Source organism: Arachis duranensis, chromosome 1 (assembly GCF_000817695.3).
Source record: "Arachis duranensis cultivar V14167 chromosome 1, aradu.V14167.gnm2.J7QH, whole genome shotgun sequence".
Taxonomy (NCBI): Eukaryota; Viridiplantae; Streptophyta; class Magnoliopsida; order Fabales; family Fabaceae; genus Arachis; species Arachis duranensis.
In genome coordinates, this window is record NC_029772.3 from 707,941 (window position 1) to 722,949 (window position 15,009).

At 34.9% G+C, this 15,009-nt stretch overlaps 2 long non-coding RNA genes across 3 annotated transcripts; both read left to right on the forward strand.

Moving 5' to 3' along the window:
• Nucleotides 1–1,959: 1,959 nt before the first annotated feature.
• On the forward strand, nt 1,960–4,322 carry LOC107488991 (uncharacterized). Its single transcript, XR_001592049.3, has 4 exons — nt 1,960–2,078; nt 2,172–2,227; nt 2,306–2,437; nt 4,300–4,322. It is a non-coding gene; the product is annotated as an uncharacterized LOC107488991 (long non-coding RNA).
• A 5,401-nt stretch (nt 4,323–9,723) lies between these two features.
• Nucleotides 9,724–13,814, forward strand: LOC107466730 (uncharacterized). 2 transcript variants are annotated; one of them, XR_008002705.1, is made up of 5 exons: nt 9,724–10,417; nt 10,579–10,700; nt 12,584–12,664; nt 12,831–12,921; nt 13,443–13,814. It is a non-coding gene; the product is annotated as an uncharacterized LOC107466730 (long non-coding RNA). The 2 variants fall into 2 exon arrangements; XR_008002704.1 differs by lacking the exon at nt 13,443–13,814 and having other exon boundaries at nt 9,725–10,417; nt 12,831–13,177.
• Nucleotides 13,815–15,009: the final 1,195 nt, after the last annotated feature.

Here is a 15,009-nt window from a genome sequence, read left to right on the forward strand (position 1 = left end):
GTCGAGAGGTACCACGGTAGGCGTCTGGAGCTTCTGTAAGTATTCTCCGGCTAGCCTTAGCTTCGCAGGCTGAGTTAGGAGCTTGTTATTTCGTATTCTTAATCCTCTATTCCTATTTTCTGTTTATTTATGCCTTTGAACCTTAGTTTCTTCACACGCAAGTAATCTTGGTTCCGGAGCGTTGCGCTTTTTATTTTACGATTCTATTTTATCCGTTTTTTAAAGCTCCTCGTATACTGTATCTTCTTCAATATTATTATATATATTTTTTATTTTAGAGGTCGTAATACCACACCACCTCTATTTTACATCCTAGGTGTAAAACTCTGTGTGATAGGGTGTTACAATAATAGCAAGAGATAGGTATCACTCATAAACCCATGCCACGTTAATTTTCTCATGTGTAGGAAAAATTTTATTTCTACACCATAGAATTCACCTAAAAAAATGATTACTTAGAGAAAAGACTTATATATCATTAGTTTTTGTGTTAAATTCGATTCTTACACTTATGAATGAAAAATATATGGCCATCCATATATGGAAGAGAGTATATTATTTTGTTTATTAATGGTCTTTCATTTTGTAAGCTACTTGCCTGCATGTATCACAATAAAATATGTGTCTCATTTTATGGATGTTCTTTTTTTCTTTAGTTTTGTGAGGTATCAGAAACTGAGATGATAAAGAAATGATGAATAAAAAAACAAAGGAAGAGAGAGAAATGAAGAAGAGAAAGAGCTATTGTATTGAGTGGTTTTGAATCTGTATTTTTTAACTAAATTTTAGTTTATAAATTTGTACTATATATAGAATTACTTAACGGATTCTAATTAATTGTGCTGAGTTGGACATACAAGCAGACTTGCTAATTAACTTTTTGGTTGCTGCACATGCTTCTCACTCTCACTACTTCTATCACCAACATCTACCCGACTACTTGGACTTCTAACATTGTTGTTGACACTTCTATTACTAACTTCAGCCCTACTATTGAGACTTCTATCATTAACTCTGTCTGAATTTTCTATGCTCTTTTCACCAGTTTTACTCCTTGGGATCTTCACACTTCTTCCATAATTCTAAACTTTGATATGAAATTGCTTGACAGTGATTTTGTTAGTATGTCTGCAATATGGTCTTGTGAGGAAATGTGTGAAATGTTTACCTTCTTTTGTATTACATAATATCGAACAAAGTACAAATTATCCATGGTCAACAACCACAACACCACGCCAATCACTAGAGCTCAAACAAGCCCACTCAGTCAGAATGCCTTCGTTGCGTTCTCGGCCATAAAACTTCACGATAGCAATTTCAAAGCGTAGAAGAAGCAAGCGTTAGCATGCATCAAAGTTAACAAACTACGGAAATCACCTAGATCCAATAAACATCCCAGTCAAGTTCACCTCAGAAGCATATCAAAGTCATGGAATAGAGACTTCAAAATACACAGAATGGGAGATCCAGACCAATGGCTTGTAGCGTGTGTAAGAACCGCAACGAATCAACCGGTTAATTAAGTGAATTAATTGCCCAAATTAGATTCCGAAAGGTTAGAGAGAGAATTTGAGGATTTAAAGGTGATTTTTGGACTCAGTGGGTCTTTCTGAGTCAGAAAATGTGCTTTCTACGAAAAACCGTGAAAAATTGCGAACCGGCAATTGAACCGGTTGAATCGGTTCAAGTCTGCCTGGTACCGCACGAGAAAAGTGAAAACCATCAAAAACCTTAGAAAAACATTAGAAATGGAAAACCGGGCTTTAATTTTAAAGATTTGGCCCGAAGTTAGGCCAAACGGGCTAAAAATGCTAACGGGTTGGACCGGACCCAAGTTGGGTCCAAGCCCAACATATAAATACACTTAAATGAACCCATTTCAGCCACTTTCACCCTCATAACCTAAACACAACAGCATCTGAAGTGAGGAGAGAGGTGAGAGCTTTCCACCATTGTTACTATTCACTTCAAACTTCCCAAGCTCATATCTTGAGCTACGGAGCTCCGATCGCTGCACCGTTTGCGGCTACGCGTTCCTTGTGAAGAGCTCTACAAAACCCACCCAAGAAACCCTCAAGGTAATCACGAAATCCTTCCAGTTCTGCTCTTCAAAATTTCGGGTTTTATTAGAGTTTTGGGTTAAATGGATTTTTGTGATTTTGGATGTTTAGGTTTGCTCTAATCCTTTCTTAGCTTTGGATTTGTGTTATCAAATCTGTTGGGAAAGGTAAAAGCTCTTAAACCCTTGTGAGATTATGCTTATGTTGAACCTTAGGTTGATTTGTGGTGATTTATATGTATATAGTTTGATTATTGTGGCTTTGGGAGCTTTTGGAACTTATTTGTGCTTGTTGGAGTGGATTTGAAAGCTTGGATTGTGGTTGGAAGCTTGTTGGTACTCATTTTGAGCTTGGGTGCATAAAGGGAATCGGCCAAGGTATGGTTTCGGTTTCCTCTATGTAGTATATAATATTCATGGACACATAGGCTAGTGACCAATAGGATAGGTTAAACTAAAATGATGGTTGGTGTGTTAAATGTTGATGAATTGATGAATGTTGAGTTGATTGTGATGAATTATAATGATATGATGATGTTGAATGATTGTATGGATTGGGAGTTGGTTCATATGATAATTGTAGTGTTATGATTTATGAAATGGTGGGTTTGATGGTGATTTTGATCATAAGTGTTATATAGTTGATGTTGGAATTGAGAATAATGAAATAAGGAGGAAAATGTGGTGAGGTTGATGTATTATGCTATAACAAAGAATCAATGGATTCTATTCCGACATGATCGAGAACCAACAGATGATTAGCCGTGCTGTGACAGAGCATTTGGACCATTTTCACTGAGAGGTATGGTGAGATAGGGTGGTAATTGCGAAGTTGGAAAAATTGATTTTTTGGTGAACTTTGTTCGATCATAACTTTTGCCTCGGTTTTCGAAATTGATTGAAAATTGTTTAGAATTAAAGATGTTTAAAAACTCTTTGAATCAGTATAAAGATTGTGAAAATTGGAATTTTGTAGAGGAAGTTACGATCATTCAAAGTTGGTGTTAAAAACCTAGTTTTGAGTATTAGAACATGGGATATAAATTAAGGGCTCTAGTACATGATCTTAAGGTAAATTAGAAAACGGAGGTCTAGGTTTCTGGCGTGCTGAGAATGGTTTGACGTTAGGTGAAGGATAATTGGTATATGAGATGAGGAATGATGGATCTATGTATACTGAAATATTTTAAGACATTTGGGCCTAGTTTTGAGTATTAGAACATGGGATATAAATTAAGGGCTCTAGTACATGATTTTAAGGTAAATTAGAAAACGGAGGCCTAGGTTTCTGGCGTGCTGATAATGGTTTGACGTTAGGTGAAGGATGATTGGTATATGAGATGAGAAATGATAGACTTTTGGTATTTGGAAACTGAGTTATAAAGGGACAGTGGTTGAGATGAGTCGGAGACTCGGATTTAAGTGATGGATATATGTATGCTGAAAATACTTTTGAAAACCATTGAAATAATATTTTTACATGATATTTTGAAACGCTATGCACCTGGCGGGGACGGTGGTTAATCCCGCCTGTCGAGGTAGCGGCGGCGGCGTAAGGACGGTGGTTAATCCCGCTTACGTTGAGATGTGAGGTCTGAGGCAAGAATATCCCGCTCGCATCCCTTCGGATCTATAGGGCGAGCAGGCGCCGGTACCTGGACAGTGATCCGGGCACTATATCTCGGGGGTTCCCATATAAGAAATCCGAAGGGCGACGTCTCCATGGAGATGTGTCGGGTTGGCAGTTGAACTGACAATGTGATATCACAGCCAGTAGGGCAGGCATTCATCATATGCATTTCCTATTTGCTTGTATGCTTTGTCTACTTGTAATGGTTTGCCTAATTGAATAACATGCTTACTTGCTATCTGAATTATTTGCCATACATGCTACTACTTGTGCTTTACTTGCTTTGAACATTATCTGTGTTTTCTGCTGGGATTGAGGAGGTTCGGAAGGCGGTGGCGATGGAATCGCATAGAGGATCGGTTGGTGAAGGCTGTGGGACAGCGGTGTTTGGTTAGAATAGAAATTCCTTAAGATAGATAACCTGGTTTATTTAAGTCAAGTTGGTATATTATGCTTAAATGTTTTATAATGCTTTAAGTTGAATCTTGTGATGGATATGAAGCTTAGGATTGCCTTTGGCGTCCCGGGGTCTTATATCCTATATCACTGAGAACTGTTACCATACTGAGAACCTCCGGTTCTCATACCATATTGTTGTTGTATTTTTCAGATGCAGGTCGCAACCCATCTCGGTAAGAATATCCCGCTCACATCCCTTTGGATCTATAGGGCGAGCAGGCGCCGGTACCTGGACAGTGATCCGGGCACTATATCTCGGGGGTTCCCATATAAGAAATCCGAAGGGCGACGTCTCCATGGAGATGTGTCGGGTTGGCAGTTGAACCGACAATGTGATATCACAGCCAGTAGCGTGGCTCATAGCATCCATGGAGTCAAACTTCATCATTCGAGTAGTGGAGTATAAATAAGCATATCAGATCTGGAATGTTCTTGAAGAGTACTTTGAAGCTCAAGTCAAATCGAAAATTAAACAACTGAAAATGTAGTTGAAATCATTCAATAAGCAAGGTTCAACATTCAGTGAGTATATGGCCAAAATCAACCAAGTAGCAAACGCACTGAATGCACTAGGAGCACCACTTTCCAGTGAAAAGTACATTGAAGCTGCAATAGGAGGACTCAATGAATAATATAGTGCCTTCATCAGAATGGCAAACGGCAAAATTGACCAAATGTCTGAAAAGCGAGTTTGAATCACAACTGCTAACACAAGAAGAATTGCTAGACAGATTCAAAAGAATAAATATTGGGCCGGTTCAAGCAAAGGTAACACAAAGAGATGATAGTCAAGAAAGACCATAAGAAAGAAACTACAACAACTACAACAACTATAGCAGTAGAAGAGGATTTTAAGGTACTAGAGGCAGAGGCGTCTTGGTGGCAAGGCAACATGCCTCAATGCCAGCTTTTTGGAAAGGTTGGCCATATGGTAATGCAATGCTTTCACCGATTTGATCAGGAATTCATGAATCCAAAAAAGCAACCACTAAACATGACACAACCACCATTAATGGTGTTCCACAATGGCTCAATCTCATAAAGAACTCAACAAAATTACCCAGGAATAAGGCCACAAATGCAGAATTCGAGAGCATCATCTCCCATTCCACAAGCATTCCTTGCGCTGCCTTCGACAGTTCCAGATACGGTGTGGTACCCTAACTCTAGGGCCTCCCACCATGCACATCACGTTTGACCAAAAAAATCTCACAAGGGGATTTGATTATGAAGGTGCAGAGAAAGTCTATGGAGGTAATGACCAAGGTATGAAAATTGAACATGTTGAAAGTTCATTAATACATGCATCATTGTCAGATAGACCTTTTAAGCTGAAAAACTTTCTACATGTTCCTACTATTTCCAAGAACCTAGTTTGTGTAGCTAAATTTGCCTAAACAATTGTATGTTCTTCGAATTCTAACCTTACTTGTGCAATGTAAAATGCCAGATAACCAAGAAGATTCTTCTTTAAGGACTACTTAAAGAAGGATTGTACAAGTTTGAAGGAGTCCATATAATTTCCAAAAATATCAAAACCAAAGAAACCTTTCTTGATAAACCAACTTGTCACAATATAAATGTTGAAGATAGGAGGATGATGCTGCAGAAGTTTGCTTAAGTTCACAAGCAAATAAAGCTGCCAATTCAGAGTCTGATGCTTACACAAGCAAAATGAATAACAGAGTCTATTTGAGTGAAGTTGCTAAGCCTAAGCCTAATGGTAATGGAATTGTACACATAGAGTCCAAGAACACATAACAAATTAACAATTCAATTATTAAAGTTACTAGTTCAAACACTGTTGTTGAGTCTGTTAATAATGTGCTTTGTCCAGTTATTAGCATTGTTGCACATCTTAACTGTAAAAATGTAAGTCCTATAGCTCAATTATGGCATAGAAAATTAGGTCATCCATTAGAAAATGTGACTAAACTTGTAATAAAACAATGTAATATTTCTGATTCAATGAATAGAGAAAGCCTTGATCCATCTCTATGCAACACTTGCTGCATAAGCAAAATCCATCAATTACCTCACCTCAATTCACATACAACATATGATCCTTTAGAATTAATTTTTTCTAATATTTGGGGGCCAACACTTGTTTACAACAGAGCAGGTTTTAGGTTTTACATCTGCTTCACTGATGCTAGAACCAGGTATACAAGCACGTATCTGTTACAAGCAAAGTCCAAAGTCTTTAATGCATTTTAGCAATAAAAAACAGCCATGGAGCTGAAGACATGTGTGAAAATCAAGGCTCTACAAACAGACAATGGTGGTGAACATTTGTCTTCAAGCTTTAAATAATTTCTGGCAGCAAATGGAATATAACATAGGTTCACATGTCCCTACACTCATCAACAAAACGGCATAGTTGAAAGAAGACACAGACACATTACTGAAACCACTTTAACCTTACTAGTCCAAGCCAACCTTCCTCTAACATTCTGGGATGAAGCTACCCTCATAGCCACATATCTAATAAACACACTACTAACCTCAACTCATAACAACCTATCACCACTTGAAGCCATCACCAAAACCAAACCTGACTTCAACCTACTCAAACCATTTGGATGCACATGCTACCCACTTCTTAAACCCTATAATACCCACAAATTTGACCATAGATCTCAAAAATGTATCTTTATAGGCTATGCCATAGATTACAAAGGCTACAAGTGTCTTTCATCTAATGAAAATGAGTTTATCTCAAGAAATGTCATATTCAATGAGCATGAATTTCCATACAACCAGTTGTTCAACATTCAACCACAACAAGTATTAGCAACACCCCAAACCCAACACAAACATCCAACACTCCATCCACTCCCAGACCTCACCAACTTTATTATCTCAAACCCCCAACTTTATCAAGAACCTCAACCCCCAGTAACTAGACCTTCTACTCAACCAACACTAACCTAACTGCAAACAGTCCAACAACATCTTCACCCACCCAACTCACCTTACTCATCTCACAATGCATTACTTTCATTACATGAAACTTCTAATGATGCTAATCACATATGTGCACCATTATCTGTCATAACTAACTCTGATACCATGTGAGGTATCAGAAATTGAGATGATGAAGAGCCTGGGGTTTGGTCCAAGGCTTGGGTTGATGGATGGGCTTTCTTATGGGCTTATGTGTGGGTTGAGGTGTGGGCTGTGAGTTGTTCCTTTTTGGCTGAGGAGATTTTTTTGTGGTCTTACAATCTGGTTGAGACATTGCTTCATTGTGGTCCTTATTCAATTTTTCTGGAGGATCAAGGATAGCCTGCTGCATAAATTTAGGGATGGTTGGCAACTGTAGTACATCATCATCCTCGCTCATGCAGTCAACCATGTGTGGCTTAGAAACTACATGCTCAAAATAGATGTTTATCAGATGATGATTCCTCCTATAGTCCTTAACCAATGCCAACAAATCAGCATCATTTTCTAGCTCCTCAAGCCATCATCCAGACGTGTTCCAGGAACCTTCCACAAGCAATTGTTCATCTCAGCATATCCTAACTCCTTATAATATCCCTTCACAAAAAACACATCTAAAGTGTCTTCTTCTACACCCATTAATACTTCAGTATTATCTGGTTCATAAAACAGATATCCTGATTCATCTGTTTTAAACTTTTCACCATGGTGAAATACAAAGGTCATAGTGGGGCCTTCCATCTGCAACCAAAATAGCAACACACTGAACTATTGATTTTTTTTTTCAAAATCAAGCAAAGCAAAGTCATCATCAACGACAAAAATAAAAATAAAACACACACATGCAGCTATATAGAGCACAAATATTGTTCTCAAATATCGAAAAAAGAGTCATTCATGGGTCACCACGCAAGCCTTAAACCTAAACATATTTTTCAAACCCTAACATTACAAACAGTAACAATGGATTTCCAACGATCATAGAAACACGTTAACGAGGAGACAAGATGACAATCCCTCTCAGAAAATAACGAAAAAAAGGCAACTTATCTCTCCGCAAGGCAATGGTGTGCCCTCTTCGCTTGACCAACGTTGTCGCAAAACTGTCACCTTCAACTCCAACACAATGTCGTCGTCGGTTTACGCTGACGATCGCCGTTCAATGCTTTGTCTTTGTGGAGGTGAGAACCAAAGACGAATGATGGAATTAGAGAGATGTTTTGTTTTGAGAAGAAGGATGGAATGGATTATAATGAAACATGGTTAGAAAATGAAGCGTTGTAAGGGGTGACAAAAAAAAACGACGCCGTTGAAGCTTTTGCTGACATGTCACACTAATGGCTAGATAAGCAAATGGTAACGTCGTTAGTCAAATAATAGACAGAAGAACTAACGTGTCCATTTTTAAATCTTTTGGGAACAATTACGAGTAATTTAATCTTTCGGAACCAATTTGACACTTTTTATTTTTATTATTGTAATTATGCTGGTGTTTTTAAATAATGTGGAGAGTTGGTGTGTTTTTTTTTTTGTATGGATGATCACAAATCTGACCCTCAGATTTGTGGTTTAAAATTTTTTTTTGTAAAATTTACAAATCTGACCCTCAGATTTGTGCTTTAACATTAAAAATTTTTTGAAACATGTAAATCGGACCTTCCGATTTGGGGTATTTTAATTTTTTTTGTTTTTTTTACTCAAAACTTATCTTCGGTTTTCTATCTCTATCCAAAACTGAGGCTCGGTTTTCTACTCCTACCCAAATCTGAGCCTCTGATTTATAGTTTTTAATTTAAAAAAAAATAATTATCTTTATATCTATAAAAAATACACCAACTCTCCATAACCATGCATAACACACCTCTCCAATTCATTACCAAAATAATTAGCCCCAACTTGAAAATCAGGAAATTTTTTATGGATCAATTTAATTATTTATTAATTATCTTTTAATAGAAAAAGTAAAAGAATGCTTTTGCAAAGCAATTAAAACCAAATAAAAAACGATTTATCAAATTGCCTAAAACTAAATGTGCATGTGATCCTATAACATCCCTTAAAAAGAGGGTTCTTAGATAGTGGAATTCCAACGTGGCATCCACCACATTAATTCTCACAAGTTCTTTCTAAGGTGCATTCTAATATATGTAGTTCACATGGTCCATTCCTACATAAGTCTGAGTGTCTGACTCAGGGCCAGTTTGGCTAAACTTTTTAAATAAGTTCTTTTGAAAAATGAGTTTAAAATATAAGGACTTTTATTAATATTAACTTTTAAATAAGTTATTTTGAGTTTGGAAAATTATTATAGAAGTCCTTATTTTAAAGTTGTGCATTAAATAGGAGTGATAAAATAGCTTTTGAAAATAGGAGAAGTCACATTTTTTAACTTCTTCAAAAGCTCTTAAATAACTTTTTGAAAAGTTAAAAGTTTATCTAAAAAATTGTACCAAACACATTAATATAACTTTCTATAAGTCAAAAGTTAAAAAAAAGTAGCTTTTTGGTGTTTCCCAAACGGACCCTCATTCTTATGCATTTCCTTTTGTCCATTTCCCTTGCCATCCAATCATGTCTATTGTTGCCTAATTTCAAAATTTCAAATTTCAAATTTTAAAATTTTCAAAGTTTCATAATATGCAATGTCCAGATGATTATTTATTCAATTTTTTCTTCTTCACACTCTAGCTCTCCCTTTTCTTAATATGAAAAACTCATTCAAATGCCTCCATTAACCATAATACCCCGGCTAATAAATTCAATTTTCCTCACTTCTCACGCTTTGTGTCGTCGATGCTCTCCGTCGTCGATTTAGTCAGCTGTGGTTGCAGATGCTTTCGAACCGCCTTCATGTCGCCGCTGATGTGCGTTGATCCCAAACCTGCAATCGCGCTGCCGCCTGGGTTCTCGCCGCCTCGGTGATAGGTGGACTCCTCTGTCTAGGTTCTGAAGCTGCTTGTCCCCTCCCAAGTAGTGACCGCTCTGCCCCCGTATCCATTGGTTTGGTCTAGAGTACCGCCCCCAAATTTGGCAGATCGCCGGCAGATTCGGTGGAGCACGTAAAGTTTTTTGAGAATCCCTGACGATGATGACATCCCCTTTATCAACCTTGGCACCCTTCTCCCTCAACCTAGCGCTTCTCCGTTGTTGCCATAACAAGACCGACGCTACTTGGAGAAATAACCAGAGAGCGCTATTTGAAAAGTATTGAGTGTCGGGGCCACATAGAGCACATACAGCGAGACTATGAAAGCAGAGATCATAGCAACTGCGACCAGAACAGAGCGGGGAGATCTAACCGACGGCCAGAGCAGATTTTCATGGTTGTTATTTTTTGTGTTTTAATTAATAAATTAGATAAATTATGTGTATGATTATTATTTGTTTAATCTACAAATTCTAATTTTTCAAAATTTAAATTTTGAATTGAGAATTGATTTTAAAAAAATTCATTTGTATATATTCATTTTCATCATCCTCACAGATCATGTTTTCCAATTCGTGGGCACCCGGCAAGAAGGTTCAGCTCTTGGAGTCCACGATCCAGAGACATTTTCTTGCCACGGCCAAATTTATGGGATCTCCAAGCTCCCATTTAGATTTGTGGTACTCTAACTTCTTGCAATCCCTGACTCTACTGCTTTTTTTCTTAATAACAAGTGAATATGTACAATTTTGTGCATCTCTTACTGTACTGCTTTCTTTGTTGCAATCCCTTTTGTTTCGGTCTTCTTCCTTTTTGTTTTTAAGTCGGCACTTGATTGATGGATTATTGCGCTTATTTTTTATTTTAATTTTTTCTAATACTGGTTTTATATTGTTTTAATTTGAGAGTGACATTACTATTATGTTCTTCAATATGTTTTTTAAGCATATTTTAAAATTTTGATTTTCATTTCATATAACTTCTCTAGAATCTTATTTTTCCAATGCATTATTGACTAAGATTCTTAATATTCCTCCTTTTGAACACCATTTTTCTTTTGTTATCTTTTTCTTAGGCTTTAGTATGAGATTGGGGTCTATTCTGATATGAAGAATTTTGAGCACAAGGCGCTTGATAGTAAATTTGATTATGTTGAGAAGTTCCTTTCTGCATTCACAAGGGTTGATGAGAATGAACATTCAACCTATATCTACATTAATTTGAATAAACAAGTAAGTTTCCATAAGATTTTTTAGCGGTGTAACTTTGTGTATGTTCTATTATGTCAGTCATTAATTATTCATTTCAATTATCCCTGTCTAAATATTTTATATCTGATTTGATTAGTAACTATGGTGCCAAGACTTTAAATGTCCTCATGAAAGAACTGTGGATCGTTCTAGATTATCAAGTGACAAAAATAAAAATTGCTTTCTTTAGTGTGCATGCAGAAAATTTTTTATATCTCATTCAAAGCAAGATTCTACTTTTTAAAGAGGACAAGAAAACAGAACGAAGAACAAATAAAACACAGAATTTGACGGTCTTTAGTTTCTTTTTCCTCACTTGAGGGTAGATGAATGAAACAGGATATGACTGAACTTATTAATAAAATTAACAGATCCTCCATTACCATTCAGTTTATTAATAAGATTTGAAGAATTACAAATGGGGCCACTATTTTATTTGTGGGTGAGTTCGTTCTGGTTTGTTTCCTTCTAGATTAATGGTATATATCAATTGCTTTACAACATTAGTATTTGATATTCTTTTTTCAGTGGTTATGTTTTAGTTCGATGAGGTGGATCTGGCTGGTGCAAAATTTGAATATTTATGGTTTGAAGTGAATATTTTTTCACGAAACTTTTTATCAAAGCCATTGCTTTTTTACTGCTTTAACTTTCTTTAGCTTTCATTATTGTATATTCATGCTCTAACTACACATGCTATATTTTTTCAGCTAATTTTTGTTTTCTTATGATGAATTTGTCTCTTTATCTTGAAAAATTTATGTGTGGCAAATATATGCATTTAAACCATTTTTTCAATTTTTCTTTACAAAGCCTCTGTTCCTATAGAATTAAGATAGTTCTTTCTTAGACTCTTTCATTTTGAGAACCTATTATTCTACATAATGAGAGTTTAGAGATCAACCATTTTGCATTGTGTGCATTGTGCATCCTGTTTACTAGAAAAATAACTAAAGTTCTCAAAACACTTGCTTACGTGACTGATAAATCTGATAGGAGAGCCCTTGAGCAATTAAGTGAGTAAGAAGATTCAGTACTTTGTTGTACTTAATGTTCTATGCTCTTTTTTCTTTTTCATTTCTGTTGAAGTCATATGCCTTCTCTTGCTTATTTGCTTTTCATAGAGTTATGTGCTGATTTGCCTATATATTATGACTTAATTTTTTTCATTTGATGGATATAATTTTGTTTTATTGTTATTGTTATTGTTATTGTTATTGCAGCTTACTACTAATATTGGTTGAGAAAGCCTAGGATGGATCTATCTTAAGATTCACTTCTTTTAGTTTTATATAATGTGTTTAAAATTCCAGCGACATGGATTGAAGACCAAATGCAACAGATGAATCTGAAATTTTAACAAGGGTGTACTGTGTTTGAAGCTTGCTAATGAGGTAAACTATTGATGATTTATTATCTATTTTACAGGTATTTTATCGTTGTCATTGTAAGGTTTATGGGTCACGCTTCCAGTTTGGCTTATTACTTAAAGCCTCACCAATTGATTGGGTTTGTAGTTGATGATAATTTTCTTGGTGCGACTTGATTTTGATTTGTCAGAGAACCTCACTGATTGTATGGATGTTCAGATAAAGAGATGAGCTGCAGGAAAACAAAAAACCAATATGCAGTACTATCATCATTATAAGATGTATGCTCTTTGACATAAATTTTGTATTGCTCATATACCATTTCTCTTTAGGATTTTGGAATGCACCTTTACTACCCTATGTTCTGAAGATTGTCAAGAATGAAATTATTGTCAAGAAAGAAATTATAGGCAAGAATGATCACTGAAGATTGTAAATTAGAAAGAATGCACCATATATGTAAATGAATGTTGTTATTTTTTATTAAATTATTAACCATGTGGCATGTATCATATTATGCTATGTGTCTTTCTACTATTATCATGCAACCAATCATTATATAATTTAACATGTTATTTATAATGTTAATACTGCTTTGATACTATTCAAGCACATTTAGTGAGATAAACTTAGTTATATTGTTTATTTAGCTCCATTTGCCCGATCCTTAAGTGTTGCATCCAATTGCACAATCTTTCCTCATGTATGCAATTGTTAAATTTTGGATTCTGTCACGAATTCTATCATTTTTTTTCCTGTTTTAGTTAGTAATTTTCTTTCTTTGAATAATGGTTAATTTCAGGGATTTGTTTGCCATGGTAATGGATGCAAGAAGTTAAGAAATATGATATTAAGTGACTGTTATTTATTAAGTCACAAGGGTTTGGAAGTAATTGCTACCGGATGCAAGGAACTTACACATCTTGAAATCAATGGATGTCACAACATTTGAGCTTTGGGCCTAGAATCTGTTAGAAGATTTTTTTGTTTATTCTTTGTTATTGTTTGCTGTGTTTGTTTCTCTGTGTATTGCTAATATACCATTTCATTGCTTTTTGTTTCCTGTATAGCATATTATTTTTTTAATTTGTTCTCAATCTGGCTTATGTGTTTGTTACATATCTTTGGTTGCTACAAACATTAGCTAAATATATGTGATTCAGGCAATCGTCTATTTATTTTTTAATCTTTTGCTTTTTTTGGATTTATTGCAAGTTGAATAGAACTTTATATCATTGTTGGTTCTAACTTTTTTCTTTTTCTCTTTTCAGGTTGTTTTTTTTTCAGATTTTTTTTTATTATATGATTCATTGACTAAAATATTTGAGATTGCTTAGTGCTCGAGTTTTCAGACAGATTTAAACTATAAATATAGCTAAGTTTGAGTATAGTTTTGATAATTTAGGATTAGGTATATTTTGAATTGTACTCAAAAAATAAAAATAAGATTAATTTCGAGTAGTGCACCTTTATCTTATCATAATTGTTTTATTTTGTTTTAATTTTTCATATTAGTAGAATGATTGGTTTTATGCTTTGTTCAACTAAAAGATCACTTGAAATAAAAAAGATGAATGTTAATGAAGATAAGTAGTCTAAAGTAAAAGGTAAAGTGGTGTACAGAATAGAAAAAAACAGTATAAGAAAAAGCTAATGGAGATATATTGCTAATTGATTAGTAAATATTATACAATTCGTTATAGAAAAAGTAGATGTCAAAGATGAGGATTTAAAAGTGGTATTAGATAACAAGGAAAACTCAAAAGTCAAAGAACATGTAATTCGGAATTTGGATTCTTGAAGGACAAGACTACAAAATAATTAACCTCAAACATATAAACTCAAAAGCCAACTTAAAAAAAAAAGACTGAACTGGTTCTATTCTGAAAGAAAAATGAATGAGTTAGATGTTACGAGAATATATGATTTGCTAAGGAAAATGACATAATGTCGATCAAAACAGAATGTTTAATGTTAATGATTTTAGAGGCAAAATGATGAGATATGCATGAAGGGCATGAACATTAGGAGACTATTTTGGAACTGAATCCGTTCTAAAAGTAGAGTGATGTTGTTGGATTTTTTTTCTTAGTTGATTTGATTACTACACCCTATCTAATAGTTGGAAGAATTATTCTTCTAACACATTTTTGATATATATATTAATCACTTTACTGTTAAAAATTTTAGGGTGAAACGATAGTTTATATCAGTATAGAATTTATCCTTTTTGTATTTAATAATAGAATTTAAATTATACAAATTTTAAAACTAAATGCTTAAAACTTAAATCAAGAACAAATTAGTTGAGGACAATATAAGCTTATGTTTAAAGAGAATATAAGATTTTAGTTTTTTTTAATAGTCTA